Source organism: Arvicola amphibius, chromosome 4, assembly GCF_903992535.2.
Source record: "Arvicola amphibius chromosome 4, mArvAmp1.2, whole genome shotgun sequence".
Lineage (NCBI taxonomy): Eukaryota > Metazoa > Chordata > Mammalia > Rodentia > Cricetidae > Arvicola > Arvicola amphibius.
Genome location: NC_052050.1, coordinates 137724654 through 137743381, shown reverse-complemented (window position 1 = coordinate 137743381; position 18728 = coordinate 137724654). Strand labels below are relative to the sequence as shown.

At 37.6% G+C, this 18728-nt stretch overlaps 1 protein-coding gene across 1 annotated transcript in view; it reads right to left on the bottom strand.

Moving 5' to 3' along the window:
- Tnks (tankyrase) overlaps window positions 1-18728 on the bottom strand; it is a 151025-nt gene that overhangs the window by 110699 nt on the left and 21598 nt on the right. The window lies entirely within an intron of this gene.

Here is an 18728-nt window from a genome sequence, read left to right as displayed (position 1 = left end):
AAGAGCTAATGTCTGATCAATAATAAAGCAATCAACAGGTTCAAGAAGTTTCCAAATGACAAACTCATTAATCGTGTAGAAAACCAGAATTTGTCACACAGAAAACTCAGGAACAATGGCTACAAGTAGCTGGCACCTCACCAGAAGCCATTGTAAGTTGACAAAGTAATAGAGTATAAACAGCCCATAAGTCATTTTTTGCCAGCCTACCTTAATACAGATTAACTCTTCTTTGCCACTATTGCAATTTCTAAATAAACCATTCACTTTTATTAGTTTTCTTTTTTAACAGTTACTTGTCTGTAGGTGTGTGTGTGTGTGTGTGTGTGTGTGTGTGAATATGTACATGCCATGGTATATACCTGGGTGATTCTAGGGCAACTCTTTCCTTCTACCATGTGGGTTCTGGAGATCAAATTTGGGTTGTCAGGCTTGGTAGCAACAGCCTTTAGCTACTGAGCCATTTGCTAAACCCCCACTCACTAAACTCTTTAGTCAGAGATACACCACATTGAATTTGAGGCCTAAAAAGAGAGGCTCTGCTCTCTTAACACACTCATGTTCATTGATATGCAAGCTTCTCTGAAGGAACATGAGATAAACATTTCTTGATGCTCAATGGTGTCTTTTGCACTAAGTGATTAGCGACATTCACTGAGTAAAGTAAGCTGCCTTCATCTTAATTAACACCCTCTGGAGGACGCACGATGCAGAGCCTATGTGACCCACTTATAAAGCTATTGCAAAGCGGAGATGAAAAGGACGAATGTTCCAATGTGATGACTAGGGAACTAGGCTGCTTTCCAGAGAAGAATTTTAAGGAACGGCTATTCTTTAGTTGGTTTCTTACTCATAATTTCCCTATCTTCTTGAGATATGTTATTCCATATGGTCACCTCTAGCACACATGACCAGAGCTTCTGAATTGTGTCTCAGGAGACTGAATCTCAACTGTTCCTTGCATTTTGATTTTGGTCAATTTTAAATTTGAAAACCCTGGTATTCATTAGCAAGCATTTCATGTTCTTGTAACACCTTAGGCATGTGACATTATGTTATAAACAACAATTTTATGAAACTCCAAATACAGATTATTACTCACAAAGCTGGGTGGAACACACCAATATCCCAGTACCTGGGAGGAAGAGGCAGGAGGATTATCATTGAGTTTAAGGTTAGCCTAGGCTACAGAAATAATCAGGCTAGACCAAAAAAAAAAAAAAAAAAAAAAAAGGTGGAGGGACTGGAGAGATGGCTCAGAGGTTAAAAGCACTGGCTGCTCTTCCAGACGGGTCCTGAGTTCAATTCCCAGCACCACATAGTGGCTCACAACCATCTGTAATGGTGCCCTCTTCTGGTGCAGGAATCACTGTATGCATAAATACATGTAGGCAAAACACTGTGTACATAATAATAAACATTTTTTAAAGGTATGCATACACACAAACTCAAAGAATTTTGTTTAACTGAGATATGCTTAAGTATAAACCTATTTCAGAACTCTAGTTGAAAAAATATAAAAAGTACCAATGTTTTATAAACATTACATACTGAAGTAGTATTTTGTAGATATTGTGTTAAATGAAAAAAAAATCAGTGAGTCAGTGAGTTGGTTATCACCTATTTTAATGTGACTACTGGAAAAGTTTACCTCCATGTGGCAAGCACTGTACTTCTATTGGACAGTGCATATTTGAGCAGAGGTTTCTCTACTTTGAACCTACAAACACCCTGGAGCAGATATTTTCTGCTTATAAGGTACTGGCACCATTATGCTGCATTACTTTGCATGTATCCTCTTGGGCTCACAGATAAATACAGGGAGCAGTTAATCTGAGTGTCAGCCATTGTCTTCTGATCCCTTGAGGCCAGAGTGTACGGGAAAATGGGAAGCTATCAGCACTTTCCACTTCGCAGACATGGGGAACCTCTGCCTTTCCCTCTCACTCTAGTTCTGCAGCCTCCCCTCGGCTCTTGATACTGCAGTCATGGCCCTTTTTCTTCATCGGGTCACGCTTTTTGGTGTGTAGACAGGGGAAAGAGGGGCTGACAACTTGGATTTATCTTTCACTTTGCTGTTTCAGCTTCCTGGAACTTTGCTGAAGCAGTCAGCTGTTACTTCATCCTATCTGGGCTGTCTGTAGGGACTTAACAGTAGGGAGCTGTCCTGTTCCATCTAAGATGTTCACAATGACCCTGACTACGGCCCATGACGGTCTGGTAGCAAGTCCCACCATGACAACTAGAACTGTTTCCTGTACACTGCTAAGAGGAAGAACTAGCCCTGGCTAGTTCTCGCCCTCTGGTTTCTTCAGGACCCCACACTCCTCTAACACACAGATATGACTTGGAAAACATCTCCATCTTCAGGGTCCCACACTCCTCTAACACACTGATACGAAGTGGAAACCCATCTCTAAATGGCTTTATGTGCCCAGCTACTGTAATATTTCATTTAAAGAAAAAAATGCTGAGGTTTAAAGCATAAAAACACAAGTAAATAGTAAAAACAGTAAAATAAAGTAAGTGAATTATAAGTCTATCACTTTGATTTAAGTGCCAATTTTATTATAGCTTTTTTATATTACAAGGAATACAAGTTATTTTAATAATAAAGGTATTAAAGAACAGAGAGACCTCATCAAAAAGAAAAGCAGAAGTGTGCCTATCCTAGTTAGGGTAACTATTTTTTGTGATGAAATGCCATGACCAAAATAAGTGTGGGGAGAAAAGAGCTTGTCTGGCTTACACTTCCAAGACGTCAGGGCTGGACTCAAAGAGGACAGGAACTAAAAGGAAGCAGGAACCCTTGAGGCAAGAACTGACATAGAGGCCATAGAGGCATCCTACTTACTGGCTTGCTCCCTGTGGTTTACTCTGCCTGCCTCTTAGAGATAGGACCAAAACACCAGACAAGAGGTAGCCCCACCCACAATAGGCTAAGCCCCTCACACACCAATCACTAAATAAAATGCCCTATAGGCTTGCCTACAGCCCATCTTACGGAGGTGGTATTGTCTCACTGGGGGTTCCTTTCTCACAAATGACTCTAGCATAAAATCAGTCAGGACAGAGCCTCAACTGCACCGTATTGCTGTTTCTCCTTGTTTCCCCACAAATAATACGTTCATTAGCATCACCAGACTCTTAATTCCAAATTCTCACTAAAAAGACTTTATTCATCTTGGCTAAGTATCTGTTTGTAGACTTTTTAAAGTTTGTCCAGAAAGCAGAAGGCAAGTTACAATGGCAATTGGGAATTTGGAAGGAAGATTACCTAGGCTGGTGTCTTAACGCCTAAGCGAGCATGAGAATACACCATAAGCTCAAAAACTAATGTTAAAATACATAAAAGACATACATGGCAAGTTGGTGGGTTCACAAAACGAAGACTTCTATGTTGTGTGAATTTTTTACTCTTTGGCTTTTGGGAGACCCAAACACCCAGCTCCCGAGTAAATCACACAGAGGCTTATTATTACTTAGGAATGCTCGGCTTTTAGCTTGGCTTGTTTCCTTGCCAGCTTTTCTTAATTTATATTATCCCAACTACCTTTTGCTTCTGGGTTTTATCTTTCTCATTTCTGTATACCTTTCTTTCCTTCTTTCTTGTGACTTGCTGTATAGCTGAGTGGCTGGCCTTGATTGTCCTCTTCTCCTTTCCTCCTTTTCTCCCAGATTTCTTCTATTTATACTCTCTGCCTACCAGACCCTGCCTATCCTTGCTCTGCCTTGCTACTGGCCATTCATCTTTCATTAGGACCATCAGGTGTTTTAGACAGCACAGTAACACAGTGTCACAGAGTTAAACAAATGCAACATAAACAAAAGTCACACACCTGAAAATAATATTCCCCAACGTTTTCTACTTTATATACGCTGCACATTCTTTTTTATGGACAAATATTAAGGGTATTACAAAACACATGTTTTTATAAGGAGATCATGATATTTTTCCTCAAACAAAAATTATCTTCATCCATGCTGCTTTACTATACTTGCCCAAAACAACAACTTACAAGTCATAAAACTAAAGTGTTCTATCAGGCAACTTAACATTGTAGGTATTAAATAAATAAGGAGATGGGAAATAGTCTAACTAGATTCCAGAATAAATAATGCTGAGAACTCTAGAAATAAGCCTTAAATTGTGAAATAGTCATGAAGCAACTACCGGCAAATTCCACAGTTTCAGTTATGCCTCTAAAAGTCTTTACTATAAAAATGATCAAAACTTCAAGATTCTGCTAACTCCACCATACATGTGATAAATTACTTTATTCACCCTAGCGAAGTATTACCGCCTTCCTGTGTTTTAATACATAAATAGCCATATGTAACATTTCCCTTGTATCGCAATTGCTCAAAAATGGATTCAACCTGGGGAAAAACATCTAAATTTACATAGAATTCTCCCATTTGTGATTTAATGAATGACATGCCTCTCTTTCAATGCTTACTGGCAGACACTGATATGAAATTTTATGATAAACACGGTATCATTATGTGTCCCAGGCTGTATAAATTTGAGTTAAGTAATAAAGTAGATTTCATATTTAATACTGAAGTCAGAACTCCTAAATCTCTTTCCTACCCATCATTCTGTGAGAACATAAGCTAAGATTACCCTAGAATTATAATACAAGCCCTTCTTCCCCTCTGTGAGTTCTAGAAGCCATTTTCTTCTCTGTCCTAAAAATCTCTTCTGTTTCTATTGCATCCAATGTCTTCTAACAACATCAACAACTAAACACATGAAGTCATAACTCTGGAAAAACATCATGGTTCCTTCTCATGTTTCCAGTCTCCATACTCATGGATATTCTTAAAAACAACAACAACAACAACACTAAGAGAATTTCAGTCTTGACCCAAAATATAGATTGTAACAGACAATGGGAATGTTTTATAGAAAATCTTATTTATACTATCATAGCTGGGAACAAAATATTAAACAATTCACACTGAGGTTTACTTTATCATGTCTGGATCCTGTTTAATGGCAAAGTTCTAGCAGCCATCCAACTTGAAAAAGACTGGCAGACTTAAATGGGCCAAATGCTACAGAGAGCCCATGTTTTTTTAAGCCTATAATAAAAAGACTGTAGTTGCCTTTCTAGCTTAGTAAGAACCAAAATCCTTGTCTCCACTAGAGCTGCCTCTGAAATCCCAGACAAAGTGAGGAATGTATAGGAACATCAGGTAGGATTTTAGCAAGCAATGGAGCAGTGGGCCTAAGCAAATGAAATGAGCCACTTGTCTCAAATGCCATTTCAAACAACACCAATCTTGAGTCATACCCCTCACTGACACACTATTTTGAACTATTATGGCCAGCCTGTTCTAAGAGTATCTTTTTAGCAGATAAATTTCAATATTAGGTGAAGCCCAATATCACTTAAAAAATATTTTGTTTTAGGCCTCATTTACTTGTTCCTCTTAATTTAAGCATCTTTATTATATTTCTTGTAGTATTAGAAAGAATTCAAACTAGGACTTCCCTATGAATTTTAATAATACATAATGAGCAAATATAAGTCTCTCTGTGTGTGAGAGAGAGATGGTATAATTATCACTAGTATCCAGAAGGCCTACTACATAGTGCCAAAGTTAAACAGGTCAATATAAAACACACTCATCTCCTTGAAGGCATCTGAATACCAGTAGGCAAGATGCTCAGAGTGTGAGGCATTGCGTCACAAGAGGAAATAATGGTACCTTCACTGCTGTTTTCCGTCTCCAAGATACAATATAGAATTTTGCCAAGTGTTGTCCAAAAATGTTACACTAAAATTTAAGATACCTATGTTTACTGTTTATAAGGAAAATTGATGCTAAAATTTAAGATGAGAGTTGTTCTGAAAGAAAAAAGAATAGAGAATAATCAAACAAATGGAATCATATTCCCAAAGCTAGGCTGGAAATGGCTCATTGGTGAACTCAGTGCTCTACCAGACGGCCTGAGTCCAGGTCCCAGGACCCATGGCAGCTTACAATGGCCTATAACTGTCTCCAGAGAATTCAGTGCTCTCTTCTGGCCTCTGTGGTAGTTAAACTCAAGATCACATACACATACAGGAGCACACATAATTAAAAAGTAAATTCTAAAAAATTCTCAAAGTTTTGTTAAATTTTCAAATAATTTTTCCAAAGATCATGGAAGTAAAAGAAAATGAATGTTCTCCGTAACTCATTAATGGATGACATGTGACAGACTAAGCCAGCAGTCCTAGTGGAGTAGTCCAGTAGCTAAAGCTGCTGTGGCTCTCATTAAGAAGCTGTAGCTTTCCAGGCCATTAGCCTAGTGTGGATTAAGGTTTACAGACACTTAATGAAAGTGATGCTCGTAAGGAAGGGCTTTCAAAGTCCTGCTTGCTTCCCCATTCCACCTGAGAACTGTTTAATGAGGTCACAGGCACACATACATATAAAGTAGGTATACGAGCCAAACACTTACAGACAATTACAAAGACATTGACCATAAAATAATGATTATGTACAGTCTTACATTTATTAAAGAAGAAACAAAGTTGCATACTGATGAGATGGAAATGACTTGACTGTTGCAGAAGGACGTTTTGCCTGAGTGGCCATGGTGGTGTACATCAGTAACCCCAATACTGGGAGGTAAAGGTTAAAAAAAAAATCAGGAACTCAAGGTCATCTCCCACAGGATAGTATATTCAAACCCAACCTGGGCTACTGGAGACCCTGCCTCAACAAAACAAAACACAGGCATGCACAAGAAAACACTTTACTTGATATCTGATCCAATGTAGCACATTGAAAACATCTTTAGGAGATATCAATATTTTGGTTTTACAATCATCAATGCTGAGAATGTTGCTTCACATAAATATGCAGTACCAAATGGCAGATGTTTAGGACCATTTCAGAAACGGATGGAAATTGTCCTATCCTGAAATAAAATTCTTTGAATATGAAGTCAGCAACTCAAACAGAAATTTTTATAATCAAATATTCTAACATCATATAGTTCAAGCATGCTAATTTAATATGTGTTAAGGTCCGACAGTGGGGATATATTAAGGCCTTTGTTTAAGTAATTAAGTTACTGTGTTTCTATAAGAAGAAAAAACTTTGCAGATTTTGTATGGACAGTAAGGAGACTATCATAACATGACAGCCTCAAATCTGAGCCATGATGTTTCAGGTAGTGCTCATGATGGGATAAAACAGTGTACGTATGGATGCTGTTGTGATTAGATCTAAGATTACAATGAAGTCACATGATGCAACAAGGGAAAACATGGCAGAAACATCTTAGGTTCATTATGCATTTCATTTTGAATTAATTTTGGTTATTGTGTACCCCAGAAACTTTCACCGCTGCCAAGTTTTCCACAACCCTTCCTATTCAAGTTATTTGGCCCCACACGGAGTTGCAACCCACAGTTTATGAAGAGGGGCTTTAGAGCACTAGTTATGAAAGAGTAACAAACCAGAAATAGCCCACAATGACCTAAAACAAATGACTGATCAAACAATACTGTCTACAAAATTATGAAAGCTCTAAAGTTACAGTGTATTAAACCATTTCTCAGTAATTTATAACATATAAATTGAAAATAAAAAATGTAGAATACATGGAACAACCATTTTATATATGTGCTTATGATCATGGCAATTATGTCCAACAGCACTGCCTGAGAGAACTTGTACAATACCTTATTTCTACACCTGCACTGCCCAAATAGCAACCAATACCCAGATACCACCAGCATGCACCTGAAAGACAACCACTATCATTGGTAAACTGAATAGTAACAAGAACATATCCATCTAGACAGACAGAAAAGGAGGTGTGACAATTATCAGTGAACTTTCTAATTCTTCTTTGATAAACATCTGCTACTTCTAAAGATAAACCCCAGAAAATTTTATTAGACTTTAAAATATGACATTTAAAACAATGGGAGATAATACCGCCCAAAGGAGCCCAACACTTAGTACACCTTCTCTCCCATCCTCATGTCAAGGTATGAACTTTGCCAAAGAAAAGGTAACAATGGAAGCCACCAGACAATTTATACTGCAATCCTTTATACAGGGAAAGCAAATGTGTCATTCTAGATAACATATGTGCAAACAGTTATAAGAAACCCAGAGAAGAAACTACTGCAGAGAAGAGTTACATAGAAACTCGGCTTGTCACATTTATTGCATCATGCTTAACACTAGTCAGTCTAGAGGCCAATCAAGAGTCAAATAGTTATTGTGGCACATATGCACAATGGAGTTTAAGTCAGCCATAAAGAATAAAATTACGTCATTTGCAGGAAAATGAATGGAACATCCTTGCTATCATCATGTTATGCAAAATATCTAAAGGAAATTTATTTTATTTTGGCTTTTTTTTTAAAGACAGGGTTTCTGTGTCTCCTTGGCTGTCCTAGAACTCAAGTTGCAGAGCAGGCTGGTCCCCAACTCAGAGATCTACCTGCCTCTGTTTTCTGAGTGCTACAATAAAAGGTATGCACCACCACTGCCTGGCTAAAATATATTTTATATATACACGCATATATAACGTGAAAGAGAAGGTAGTCTACATTGTGATGAAGGAGTCTAAAGCAAGTAGGATGGATGACACAAAAGAGAGCATATACAGAATAGATATTTAGATAGACATATCCATACACATCTATATGACATGAAAGCGGAAATGGAACTATTAAGCAGAGGAAGGTGGCCAGGATGAAGAGGGAGAACAATGGAGGGTAAGCAGGGGAAATATGAGTAAAGAACAATAATGCGCACATACAAAAACGCCACGAGAAACCCGTTATTTTGTACACTAACTAAAAAGAACTAATAAAAATCTTGTTTAAAGGATGGTTTCAATTTGGAAGACAAATTATAGCTGACTATTCAACAGCTAAACCAAAAGATGAAAAGATAAAGATTTAAAGGAAATTATTTTTGTGATTAAAACAGTCTTAAATAAGTTACTCGTAAGAACAAAGGAACTTCAACTCAACTCCAAAACTATAAGTACTCTGCATCAGCTCTACAGACAAAAGAGCAACTTTCTCCTTTCTTCCAGAAAAAAAAATGGTAGTCAATCTGAACCTTGAGTCTAACGCAGAAGACATAAGTAGTAATGAAACTGCTTGGCCAAGTATTTTGAAAATGCTCAAGTGAAACCATAACTCCTCGGGTAGTCTCATGACCCTTTCCACTTTAATGCTGGACCTCAACTTCTCATCTGAGATGGCGACTCAAGGATTTATTTAGAAAATAACTACAGAAAAGGTTCGACTGCCCTCTTTTGTTGTCTCTCTTGTTTTGTTGTTTTGTTAGACAGCCCAGGCTGGCTTCAAACCTATTTTGTATCCAAGGCTGGCCTAGAGTTTCCAATCTTGTCTCCATCTCCCAAGAATTGGATTTACAGTCATGCACCTCCACACTTGGCTGACTGCCCATTCTTTATAGAAAATTAACCTCGAACAAAGTCAGGACATGTTCAGAATATACACTCAACTACTCATCCTGATAGTTATTTGGAAAAATGAAAAAAAAAGTTGTAGCTGGCTGTAGAATGGGTTTATACTTGAAATAGAAACATGTCTGGGTATAATGAAATGCAAATTATTTTAAAAGGTATGAACAACAGAAAAGGTTCGACTGCCCTCTTTTGTTGTCAAATAAGAACTCATCAAGAAATCAAAAAAAAAAAAAAAAAACTCTGTTTTTTTTCCATAACACAGATAGATGGGGAGGTTGGGGTGGACCAACCTGATTATGCTATCTTCTTGTGAAATGGTTGGCGACTCATATGTACTTCCTGGCTAGAGGATCAAATACACTGAGTAATGGGCAGTGAAATTATGAAAGTGAAGCAGATTATTGTTAGCTTCCTACTACCATGGAAAACTAGCAATCCCCGAAGGAAGGACTAAATAAGGTCCAAGCAGATACCATGGCAACACATTACAAGGTATTCTGGCATCACAAACATTCTCACATGAAAACTTTAGCAGGTCTGGATTAGCAAATAGGCCCTAGTGCTGCAGCTGTGGGAAGACTGCTGCCCCGTTTTGAGACGCCGCAGAACTGGAGGCTTAGAACACACCAGGGCTACAGACATGAGTCCACGGTGCCAAGGCCTGCACACATTTCCTGCCTCTTCTCACTGTGGGACTATGGACAACTAAGAATTCCACCAGAGTCAGCAACAAAAGAAATAGCTTAAAAAACATCTGGCTCTTGATCCTACAACAACAGACAATGTTCAAATACTAACAAGAGCTATGGAAGGAAAACACAAAGAAAAAAAGAACTAAGAAATGAACCTGGATAATGGAAAGATTTCAGTAACCTGATATAAAGCAGCATTTCCCTAAACACTCAAGTTTACTTCCAAATAGCAGAAACAAAGAATCTTCTCAGAAGTAATGATGCCTATTTTAGTTTTTTAATTAAATGAAGTCCAACTATTTGTAAAATCTTGTAAAATAAGTCACAGAATATTAGAGTTTTCTAATACAAATAGCTGACTCATTTTAAAAGTCTATCCTACACAAGCTATTACAATGGAGAGACCCTCACACCAACACTACCTGCTTGCATCTCTGCTATACAAGTAAAACTATAATCTTAATTCATTATAAATCACCTGTATCTACAAATAACTTATCAAACAAGAAATGACCATATAATTCCATGCTAGTGAAACAAAAATATTTGCTCTACATACGCCACTAAAATTAAAACCCTTTTCCTTGTCTATAGGCACCAGTAAGATAATGAATAGCAAAGTAGAGTGGGCGAAGGCATTCACAATACACACGGCAAACAGGCGCCAGGAATTCTCATACCTCTAAAAGAAAAAAATTGAAACAAAACAGTCCAAAGATCTGGAAAGACACTTCACAAAAGAATGTACCCAAATGACCAATGAATACACAAAAGCACAGTCAACCAGAGGGAAATGTCAGCTTTTGCAGCCCAACATAGACTTACTCCTTCTGCCCAGCAATCAGTCTAAGAATGCCAGTAATCCTCCAAGGATCCATCCAAATAACCACACCAAGACATACACGCCATGTTCCCAGAAGCCCTGGACATAACAGCTGCAAAGGGGAAACAATCCAGCGGCTACCAACTGCTACACCCATTCAAAGGACTACATGTAAGAAGGAACTACCATTCACACACAGACTATAAGCAGATAAGCATTCAGCTAAAGGTGCCCAGGAAAAAGAAAGGTGACTCAAATAACTGGAAACAGGAAATGTTCACTACCATGCTTACATAAACCAAAGGAGTGATCAGGGAATAAATGGGAAAATGAATAGCCACATGTGAAAGAATGATGTTGGAACCCTTTCCTCACATCATTCCCAAATATTAATAAATGCCCAGTCAAATACCTAAATCCACATTTTATATATTATTTAATCAACTATAAATTACTTGTTCCTAAAATAATGCAAACACTAAGCAAACTGTTATGTTTTAGGAAATAATAACAAAATAAAAAAATCTACATTTTCAGTAAAAAGAAAAAATGGCCTCCAAAATGTTCAATTTGCAGTTGAATAAATCTATGAATAAGGAATCTCTATATACAGAAAGCCTACCGTGTACAGTATATCACTTCTTATGGTCAGAAACATCTAGAAATACAGCTATAAAGCATTATATAACACTCTAACAGTCTATACTAGTTCTACAAAACACTAGCAAAGTAAAAAGAAATACAACAGTCTCACTATTTTCATTTGACAAAGCAACTATACCACAGACATAATTCATCCCAAAGAAAACTGCTTCCTAATGGATGATGCAAGAGCAATCTCCAGGCCCACTAACTCCTATGTAATGGTCCTATTCAGCAAATCACCAGCCCTTAACTACTCTATGAGTGAAATCTTTGCTATTACTGACGAATCCATAGTTTACCAACTGACAATTTAACAAGCCTAGTAGTTGAGTTTATGCTGCCTAATTTCATGCACATGTGAAAAGACAAAATATATATAAACAAGAGTATAAACTAACACTGTTTTTTGTGAATAAAGGATCCTACTGCAGTTGAGAGTGCATTTGGCTGAATATATCTGAGTTTAGCTGGTGAAATTAAGGCATGTCAATTATTTTCTAAGGCTGTGGAATAATAATGCTCTTGTACACTGTAAGTTTGTCTCTCATATTGGTTAATAAAATTCTGATTGACAAGTAGCCAAGCAGGAAGTATAGGAGGGGCAATCAGAGTAGGAGAATTCTGGGAAGAGGATTGGCAGAGACGCAGTCACCACCCAAACACAGACGAAGCAAGATGAGAATGCCTTACTGAGACACAAGCATGTGGCTAGATATAGACAAGAATTATGGGTGCATTTAAGTCATAAGAGCTAGTTAGCAATAACCCTGAGTTAACAGGCCAAATAGTTTATAATTAATATAAGCCTCTGTGTGTTTCTTTGGGACTGAATGGCTGCGGGCCTGGGCAGGACAGAAACTTCTGTCTACAAAAGGGAAGAAGAAAGAAAACAAATACTGAAGCTTTAATGGCGAAAAACACCAAAAAATTTTATTACATGGTAAAGAATCAACTGAAGAACTGGTTTGGTGTGGAAAAATAAAAATTACAATTAATTGTTTTTATGAGTTCATTTAAGTAACCAACAAAATAAATTTTGTGTTATTAAGTGATATTATGTTTAAATAGTTTGCCCAATCTCTTCCTAGACTTCATGCTTAAGGACTTTCATGAGGCCTGTATGCAGTGGTGCTCACCTTTAATCCCAGCATTTGGGAGGTGGGAGCTGTTGGTTCTCTCAGAGTTCAAGGCCAGTCTGGTCTATATAGTGAGTCTCAAGATAGCCAGGAATAAATATATAAAGAGACCCAATCTCAAAAAGACTATTATGAAAGTATCACCAGATCTTATTATTTCCTTTTGCATTTTGAGTAAATATAAATACATCTGAATCAAACCATAGAATACAACAGAAAAGTTACATAATACTGTGTAATTTTCAAATATGGGGAGTTATAAACTATGAAAGATAGCCTATTCAGACATCACACTACAAATACAGGCACATCATATTAAGGACTTTACTTGTGTTATTTCATTTCATCCTCACAATTGTGTGATGATGTTTTTACCCCCTATTCAAATCCTGAAACAGGTAACTCACAAAAAGACCTTGTCTCTTTTACTTCAACCATTATGACAAAATGCCATTGAGCCTGGAAAACAAGCCTAACTTTCAGAGCTTGAATTTGGGACTCTTAAAGAAAGAAGTCTCTGCACACAGAACAAAGAAACCAAGAACTGTTGAATGAACAAAGAAAGCCAGCAAGTAATGGGAGCTTTGTTCCAAACATCCTAGTATTTGGGATTAAAGTTTGAGGCACACCTAGTTTACTTAAGTTCCAGGACAGCCAAAAGTACATTGAAAACAAAACAGAACAAAACAAAACCAAGCATCCTGTCATATATGCTACTTAGCCTTTCTTACTTGCCAATACTAAGGAACTGCTTTTTCCAAAGAGACTTACAGGTTACTCCATTTCTGCCAATAGTCTTCAGGGCTCTGATGCTGTAAGCATTGTTTATCCTTTCCTCTGCGTAGGCCACTTATCCTTTCTAGACAACTCATGTATATATCTTCCTCAGTGGGTCTCAACCTGGCCTGGGGCTTATTAAGTTTTTTCAAAATTAAGACACATCTTCTCATTGTCATTTGTTACTAACTTTTTTTTTTTTATCAGTTCTTTATCTTTTCCTTCTGGAACTCCTATCACATGTTAGTTTTAAAAAATGTTGACCTTCCTAGATATATCTTATCCTTCAGGATTTCCGCATGTTAACTAACATGTCCACATTCTGCTCCACATTTGGGGTTATTTCTCACAGATCATCAAGACCACTAGCATGCTCTTTAATTCATCTATTGAGACTGTGTGTATATGTGCATGCACATATGGAGGACAGAGGTTGATATCAGGATGTTGTTCCTCAATTGCTTCTCTGCCTTATTTTCTGGCACAAGGTCTCTCATTGAACCTGAACAGCTGTGTGACCAGTGGGCATGCTGTGATCCTCCTGCCATCTTCCTGCCCCTTGAATGTTTTACTTTGGAACAAATTAGGGTCTTTGGCTCCAAAAGTCTTCCACATTTAACTTGCCTAGAGGGAGAGGTATATGTATGCATGTGTTTATCTGGTATTTTTAAGCTATCCTGGACACACATACAAACGCATAGATTATTCTGTAGATCTACTATGATTGAGACAGGCTGTTATTTTTCATTTAGCTTACAAAGCTTCTGCTCTAGATGCTGAAGTATGCAAACAGTAAGAATCCCACATGCATTAGGAAGCCACGCAGCCCTACACCCTTAGAATTCTTTGATGTCTGGAAGGCAAGATGACTCAGTAGGTAAAGGTACTTGCTATGTAAGTCCCGTGATCTGAGTTTGATCCTCAGAACACATGCAACCGTACAGAAGAAACTCTACCAAATGGTTGTCTGGTCTTCGCACATACCATGACACAAGATGTACATACACGTGTGCATAAACACACAAAGAAACACAGAAACACACACATACATGCATATGAATAAATTAAGATTTAAAAATGAATCATTTGCTATGGAACCAGCAAGCTATCCCACCCCCATCACTCAAGTGTTTAAAGAGGGATCTTGAGCCAGGACAGGCTCTAAAGCTGCAGAGAAACCCTGTCTCGAAAAAAACCAAAAAAAACCAAAAAAAAAAAAAAAAAGAGGGATCTTGACAATCTCAGAGTATGTTAGGTGGCATATACAAAAACATAAAAGAGGTGATAAATATCATTACCTCAAGTTGATATAACAGGAAGGTATAGGATTAACTTCAGAAAACAATACTCCACATAGTAGAAGAAAATTAATTGTTCTTTAGTAGGCACATCATGGTCAGGCCACTACTAGACCTGAAGCAAAAATCTATTGCTATAAACAATTCTTTAATATCCTCACAACTCTACGGTCAGGATTCCACCATTACAAAATGCGGCATCTGGCTGAAAGAAGTCATCTCTAGACAGGAACGGAAAGAAGCATATTTGACCCTACCAGTTTCTGTATTCACATGACACATGCTCAATAAATATTTATTTAATTTCCTGGAGACTATATTCTGAGGACAGGAAGAAATAAACAAGCTTTAAAGAGAAAAAATATGCTGGTTTCTAAAGAACCTTTGGGTTGTTACATGCAGTAGAAGAAGGTCATAAACATTCTAATGAATCCCATAACCTCCACCTTAAGTAGTTCATTTAATTTTATAAGCACTCAAAATTGAATTTTACAAAAATAATCTGTTTCTTCTTTTTTGAGGGCTAAAGAACAGCAATGAAAGAAACAGACCATTCACAAGACTTCCTTAAATATCACTAAAGGACACAGGAAACCAAAGCACTTCACATATAAGTTAAAGTTTAGATCTAGTAACTGATAAAAGGCATTATTATTATTATTATTATTATTATTATTATTATTATTATTGTACTATTCCTACTACCCTTTCAAGTGCCACTGGTAATATTGGCAATTTGGTCATGAACAATGTGAATTATGTAGACTATTCCTGTCTGCACATCATGAAACAACGCTCATTAAGCAAGTATCCGTTGGCCCTACAGTGGAAAACTAGGGAGCCAAAGATATAAAAGTAGAGCCCATGTTCTTTGCATCTGCCCTGATGCTTTCCCAGGTACTCTACCCTTATGACTATCAAATGTTTGCTATTCTATTTGAATACAGAGACATACTGATTCTAAATCATCAGGGTAGCATTCTACCAACTAGGTAAGAACATTTTTAAAGTCAACTTTATACACTAGCTTCAAAACTACCAGATTCAAACAAAAAAGACAAGGTTTCCTATGACTTTGTCCAGCTGTGCCTCACAAGAATATTTCACAATTTCTTAACTATGCTTGAATTCATGAAGTATAACATACACTATCAGAAGCTTTTCAAGGGTAAATTAAGAGGCTCCCAAGAGTTAAATATAGAAAAGAGTCTACAGTCAATCTTTTTTTGTTTTTTTTGGTTTTTTTTTTTTGTTTGTTTTTTTTTTTGAGGAGGCCCAAAAATGTGAACCTATTCCCACCTTGTCTGCCGGTCAGAGAGTTTGGAGGTTGCTCAAAATGGCTGACAAGCATAGCTGCATGCCCCAACTCAGGACGTGATTACTTGGTTCTTTTGATATTAAGATAGTTCATACAAGTAGATCCATTACATCCTGACAGGATATGCAAACGTACTTCTGCTCCTTCTTTTGTAATATGAGGTTACCTGGGGAATGGACACCTTCAGGAAACTTGGTCTAGGGTAGCTTCACTGCCTAAACAACAGAGTGCTAATGATTTGATGCCTCAAAGTGTTAAAGCAATTAGCTGTTCTGAGTTGTCCTTTGTATCATGTTAATGAAGTCTTTTGTTACCTTCTTCACCCTGGTGAATTGGGCATAAAAGCATATGGAAAAATAAACACTGGCAATTTCAGTATTCACTGGAATGCCCTCCTGGTACTTTCTACGGTTTCTGTTTTTATTGTTATCACGTGTCTTCATGTTCTTTATATTTCTAATTTCCCACACCCGTAAAAGGTGTTTTTGTCGAGGCTGGTCTACAACATTTTTTGCTTTTGTTTGTTTGTTTGTTTTGAGGCAAGGTTTCACTATGCAGAGCAAGCTGATTCTGAACTCAGAGATTCACCTGCCTCTGCCTTCCAAGTGCTGGGACTGAAGGTGTGCATCACCATGGCAAGCTATAGTCCATCTTGACTCCCATAGCTACAGTACATACTTTAACAGTAGCTACCCTTGATAACAATTCCAAAGGTGCCCTTTGCCTTTCAACTTTTATACTTCACAAGAAAGGGCAGGAAATGTGTGCAAAGCCTGTTGAGGACTGCAGGGACTGGTGGCTGCAGAGACCCATTCTTAAAAACCCTCCATCTAGATTTTTTTTCAACAGAACCAACATTAAAGAAAGCATTTTCATTATCTACTTTGTGGTCAGAGATTATAAGGGAGAAAGGATATTAACCTAAAAAACTAATGTATAGACAAAATAAAAAACTCAGATACAAACAGGAAAACGGTGCAGTAGAGGCTAGAAAGATGTTTTTAGGAACTGAAAAGAGCATCAGATTTTGTGACAAGCAACTAAGAAAAATCCGATAGATACCAGGTGTCGGATGGGGGGCAGTACTATAGAGAAAGTCTACATGAGGTAAAACAATTATCCAGTTCAACAACAGTTATCACATACAAAAGAACAGGTCAGAGCTTTAGGATCGGAGCTGTTTGGTGTTAAAGTCAGGCTTTCAGGCTTATCAAGGCAGTTGTTCAAAATGAGCTGATAGGACCTGACTGTGTTAGTGCAGGGCCCAGGAGGAGACACCTGAATGTAACAGAGGGCAAGGCACTAAAAGGATAGTCAAAAAACAAAAAGAAAAGAAAAAAATAAGCCAAAAGATGCTAAAGTCGCTAAGAATAATGGCAGAGAACTTGACAGAAAAATTACAATTTCAGGAAAATTGAATATATACTAGAGACCAGAAAAATGGCTAAGAGGGTACAGTCATAATCACTATTTAGGGAAAATTTAACTAGAGCAAGTCAACAATGGTCTATATACTTTAGCATAAAGAAAACGTTGGGCTAAAATGCTGACACCCACAGAGAGACAGAAGAACCACCACTCTGTCATCCAGAAAGAACACAAGTCTGCCATGAGCTAAACACATCTCAATCATCTTAGAGATCAAGAAATCAGTGATGCTTTCAGGAGGCAAAACACTTGGTTTCTAAGAGGCTTATTTAGATTTTGAAATAAAAATGTTAATGCAATAAAGCAAGATCTAAACTAGAGTAAAAAATATATAATGAAAGTCAGTAATGACTACAAATTCATATAAATTAGAAGTTACTTAAAATGACTGGAAAGCTAAATTCTGTCTGTGATTGTTTTCTCGCAGTCCTAGTTTCCTTTTTATTATTATAATAACCATCAAAGCAAACCTGGAGAGGACAGGGTTTATTTCATTTTCCAGTCCATCATGAAGGGAAATCAGGGCAGGAACTCAAGGTAGGAACTAAAGAGGAGACCACGGAGGAATGCATCTTACTGGCTTGCTAAGCCTATTTCCTCATACCACCCAGGACCTCCTGCCCAGGGATGGCATTGCCCATAGTGGGCTGTGCCCTCACACACAGTTAATCAAGAAAATGCCCCGCATATAGGACCAGGCTGATACAAGAATTTCTCTACAGAGATTCCCTCTTTCTACACGATCCTAGCTTGTGTCAAGCTAACCAGAACCAAACCAAAAACCACACTATAGTACAATGGATTTGAAACACATACTTAAGCTTGTCAGGAGTAAGAAACTGACCAGTGTTCAATTTTAGCAATTAAAGACATTTATCATAGCATCTGATGATTTTCTCTGCGTCAGCCTACAGTAGCCAAATATACCTCATGGCTCTTTGTGAAAAAAGTTGAATGCAGCTGTTTAATCAGAGATGTAAGTTGACTGTGTGTGACAAGAACAATTAACCCGAATTTACCTCTACACAGCTGACACAGAGTTCCCTCACTGAGAGATCTAATGTGAACCTTGTTCTTAATCACCTTTGGATCCAGCTCCCTACTTCCATTTGATGAATACACCTTTACCTAGGCGGCACTACTTA